At 44.7% G+C, this 4,893-nt stretch overlaps 1 non-coding gene across 1 annotated transcript; it reads right to left on the reverse strand.

Annotated features, from left to right (window-relative positions):
• Window positions 1–4,147: 4,147 nt before the first annotated feature.
• Window positions 4,148–4,271, reverse strand: LOC118143493 (small nucleolar RNA SNORA40). Its single transcript, XR_004727702.1, has one exon. It is a non-coding gene; the product is annotated as a small nucleolar RNA SNORA40 (small nucleolar RNA).
• Window positions 4,272–4,893: the final 622 nt, after the last annotated feature.

The raw sequence follows: 4,893 nt of genomic DNA on the forward strand, positions 1-4,893 counted from the left end.
AATGGCTCTCCTGGGACCCTTCCTTAGCATGGACCTTCTTGCCACAAAGGGAAAATAGTCAAGCAAAAAACACCTATGGGTTCCTCAACACCTGAGGTTGGCTGGGTGATCTTTCTTTAAATCTCTCTTCCTTCCCAGCCCAGTAAAATCCTATTTTTGCCTAGAATGCCTACTTTCAGTTAATCCCCATCTGTCTTGTGGCCTGAGGGCTAAATAAGGCAAGTCGATTTTTTTTTTCTTGATTCAGAACAGGATTTTTAAAAAACAGAATATTTTTAGGCAGGGTATGCGTTTTCCAGTTGTCGCGGTTCCCACTGGCCTCTGCCACATTGTGCAGAGAGTGTGAGAAGCACTGCAGTGATTGCCACGGCGCTGTGAGGCCGGACCTCATGGGTCTAGTTCAGGAAGCTCCCTCTTACTAGCTGTGCAGCTTGACCTCTCTGTACTCCAGCTTCATCTGTAAAATGGGCAGCATCAGTACCTGTATCATCATCGTCATCACGGTACCTACCTAACAGGTTTGTCGTGAGGAGTCATACATCCAAGTGTTTAGGGTACACAATGAATATTTATTTGGACACCTACTCTAAGCCAGGCCATATTAGGGACAGGGGATGCGTGATGGAACAAAACAGACAAATCTCTGCCCTGTGGCCCCTATAGCCTGGTGGAGGCATGGGAGAGGCAGATTATATAGTAAGCATCATGGTAAATGCTACAGAAAAAGACGAAGCAGGAAAGTGAGGGTGCAGTGCATACCCTGCCTAAAAATATTCTGTTTTTTAAAAATCCTGTTCTGAGTCAAAAACTAGGGGGTTCGGGAGGCCTCACTGAGAAGATGGCCCCCCGGGAAAGACCGGAGGAGGTGAAGAGTGAGCTGCACGGAGAACCAGGGGAGGAAGAGGGTTGAGCCAGATGGAACAGCAGCCACAAAAGTTTCGAGACAGCCCATCATGTTTGAGAAAATGTCAACAATTTTTATTGTGACCTGCTGGATCCCCTATGACAGTGCTGTCAATTTTTGTTGGAAGTGCCTATGGAAACTGATCTTGTGACTCTGGTCTTGACTGGCTAAAGGCTGAGGGTGTAGAGAGAGCATGGGCCGTGGAAGAGAGACAGCCGGGAGTCGAGCATCTCCTCTTCCTGAAGGCAGAGACCATGCCCCCCAGCCTGCGCTCGCCTGACACCATCTAAAACTGTTGGTGCATGCAGTGTGTGCATGAAGGCAGTCTTGTCCTGGCCTGCAGGGGCTGGAAGAGAGTAAGGAATCATGATGGAGAAGGGTGGAGTTGAAATAAACCAAAGACGTCAGGAGGCTTTGCTTTTGGGCCCCATGTTTCTTGTGGTGCTGATGATTCTAGGCCAACAGTTGGTAGCTTTAAAGGGAGTTTTGTTTCCAGGTCATTAGAAGCAGTCAGTTGGTTTAACTGCAAGGCCAGCTCCTAATTTGATGCATATCTAAGCAGACTGGATACATTTTTGCCAGAGTTGCTATTTTAGCAGGCAACAATTTGTGTGCCCACCAGGAAACCAGGTTTGGTATGAAAATAGAGACTTCCCCTGGCATGTAACATTCAGGAGTCAGCAGTAGCTGGCTTTCTAACTGTGCTGCTGCTTGTGTGGAAAACAAGGCTGAAAAATGGGTGGGGAAGAGCACGGTGGCTGCCAAGGACGTGTGCTATTTGCAGACACGAGAGGAATAACACTCTGGTTGAGTTCCCAAGTAAAATGAGGATAACAACACCTGACTCACATGGTTATGATCAGGATTACATGGGATGGCCCACATAGGAGTGCCAGGCACATCACAGGTTCAGGGAAATATCGGTTCCTTTCTTTGTCTCCTCTGGACCCCACGAGACAGCTCCCTGAAGGCTGATCATCTCTTTCCCACTAAATCATGATAGAGAGGAGGGTTTCCTCCCCGTGAGAGGTAAGCCCTGGGGGGTAAACCATGGAGAGAAGAAATCCAGCAGGAAGCAACAGTGGGGTATTTGGGGTCTTTAGATAAGCAGGGCGAGGCAGCTAGACCCCATCCTGAGGATGAAACTGTCATGGAAGCTGCAGATGGGCACAGCCGCCCCAGCTCTCCTGGAGGTGCTTCCTGCCCACAGCTGGTTGGTCCCCCAAGTGCAGGCAGCACAGTGAAACCAGACACAGCACAGTCTCAAGTATGCAACTGCCAGGTATGACAATCACAAGTCACAGCTGGCAGGTGGATCGGTGTGGTGACTGCTCATGTTTTCTGATCTCTCAATTTTGTTCTTGTTTTCAAAAAGTAGCCCAGCACATTTAAGGTTCACACAATCTGTGTAACTTCGATCGCAAATACCAGGACCGCACCTCAGTAAGCAAAACAAGGAATTTATTCTTCTAAGAATCCTAAGACGTGTAGAACAACCATGGCTGGAGGATGTGGCTAGAACAAGAGACTCAAACGCCACCTATTATTTTGTTCTGTTTATCTCTGCCTGTCTCTTCGTGACTGCAATCCAGCTTAGTGGTAACATGACTGGCCATAGCTTCCCCTATGAGAGGGAGTCTGACCTTGATTTTTTCGAGGCCCAGTTAAAAATTCCTGGGGAAGAAGTTCATTGATTCAGCATGAGTCAGAGACCATCCCTGGATTAGTTAGCTGAAGTCAGTGGAGTGGGGACATGCAAGAATCAGGACACTCTTGCCTTACTTGTGGGGCTGAAAGCAGGCCGGGTAGACCGTTCTATGGATGTCCACAGCTTATATCTAACCTGGACATCAGATGTTTTGCGAGTGTTAGTAGCCACCTAGGGGCTGATGTCACTTCTTCAGCAGGGCACAACCCACATCTTTAGATGGCTGGAAAAAAGAGCCTGGCTAGGAGGCTTCCCCGGTGGGGAGGGAGGTGTGGGGCTCCCGGTGCACAGGCAGCCTCCCCTTCAGGCGTCTTTCTACTCCTGTCCTTCCCTGTGTCCCACTCGCACACCCCACTCCATGGTGGCAGGTGTCTCTGTGGGTCTTCCTGGCAGAGTGAGCAGTGGAGCGTGGATGGGTGCTCGCACTTCAGACGCTTTGGCTGGCAGAGTTCTTTCCCTGCTGTACCCTTCCCATGCCACTCTTCCTCCTCTACCAGTAGGTCCTTCTTTGTGGAAAAATAGCTCTTTGAGTGGTAGAACTGTATCCTGGTTCTAAAGGCAAAAGGGGCAGAAGAGAGGTTCACTGGAATGATTCTGGGGTATCTCACAACCCAAGGAGGTTGTGGGAAGGTCAGAGCAGGGCAGCTCTAGGGCCTCCATGGTGCTGCTGATCACACGACTCAGCTCACATTGAGTCAGGCCCCCGGATGCTCAGAGCTATGCTCCACCTTCCCGGGGAGGGAGAGGAGGGGCCTCAGTTTGATCAATCATGTACCCTGGATCAGACAACTAGTGAGATGTCTGGCATATTAATACCTGGAGTGAATCATTTTGTAACATGCCACCAACAAAGTTATTTTCAATAATAATCATGAAATACAGATAATATGAACGAAGATGATGCCAGGAAAGAAATGCAAACAGTGAAAACATGTATTAGACTGTGATATACAGTCATGTTAATAATGTATAAATAATAAGATACAAAATACATGTTACAGTGCAATGAAGGGAAAAGCAATGAAATAATACTTTTATTACTTTTTTGGGAAAAAGAAAAATAAACTTAGACTTGCATATTGGTCTGTCCCAGTAGTGAATGATAACAATATACCACAGTTTTCATTTTCAGGATGTAACTATAGCAGACGTTTAAATAACTTCATCAGAATTCATCTTTGCTCCCCTTTGCTGATGTCCCTGGTAAAAATTAGTCTTTGCATGTTTATACTCAATAGTCAATACAACAAGGTGTACCACTCTGTCTTTGCTCGTACTTTTTATTAATTAAAAAAATTATTTCATATGAAATACCATACAAATAGAAAAAGTTTTAAACATAAGGATAGGTTTGGCAGAGAATCACAAAAATCTCATTTCACAAGAATTTCGAGAAATTACAATGCCATCCATATTTTCATGTCTTAGGAAGTGAGTCTGGTAGCTTTCAAATGCTGACATAATTAATACATTTCTTAAGAAAAGTAGAAAATTCATCATTTTATGTGATAATATCATAATGATCATTAAATCATAATATCCGTTCTAGTATGTATCAAAACTCATACTGAACAATGAATTCTGGGCTGCAAAAGAGGATTTATTTTTTGCACCGATCTGTAAGTCTTTGTCCACAAGCTAAACAAAAACACAAGTGCAGTCATCATATGTGTTTATTATTTTTAGTTAAAAGTTTCAAAATTTTTTTCTACAAAAATCAGAGTTACAAACAACTTAACAGCAACCTCTCCCCCAACCAAATAATCCCATTAAAAATGGGCAAAAGACCCGAGCAGACATTTCCCAAAGGAAGACATACAAATGGTCAACAGGTATTTGAAAAAATGTTCAACCTCACTAATCATCAGGGAAATCCAAATCAAAACCATAATGAGAAACCATCTCACCTCAGTTAGAATGGCTATTATTAAAAAAAAAGACAAAAAGTAACAAATACAGATGAGGAAGCAGAGAAAAGGGAACTCTCATACACTGTGGGTAGAAGTGTAAGTTAGTATAGTCACTATGGAAAACAGTATAGAGTTTTCTCAAAAAACTAAAAATAGTACTACCATACAATCCAGCATTCCCACTACTGGGTATGTATCCAAATGAAGGCAAATCCAAAAGTAAGTATATCAAAAGGATACCAGCACCCCATGTGCACCATTTGGGAATCAACCTAAGCATTCATTGATGAATAGATGGGTTAAGAAAATGTGGGCCGGGCGTGGTGGCTCAAGCCTGTAATCCCAGCACTTTGGGAGGCTGAGGCGGGTGG

This window comes from Callithrix jacchus, chromosome 7 (assembly GCF_049354715.1).
Source record: "Callithrix jacchus isolate 240 chromosome 7, calJac240_pri, whole genome shotgun sequence".
Taxonomy (NCBI): domain Eukaryota; kingdom Metazoa; phylum Chordata; class Mammalia; order Primates; family Cebidae; genus Callithrix; species Callithrix jacchus.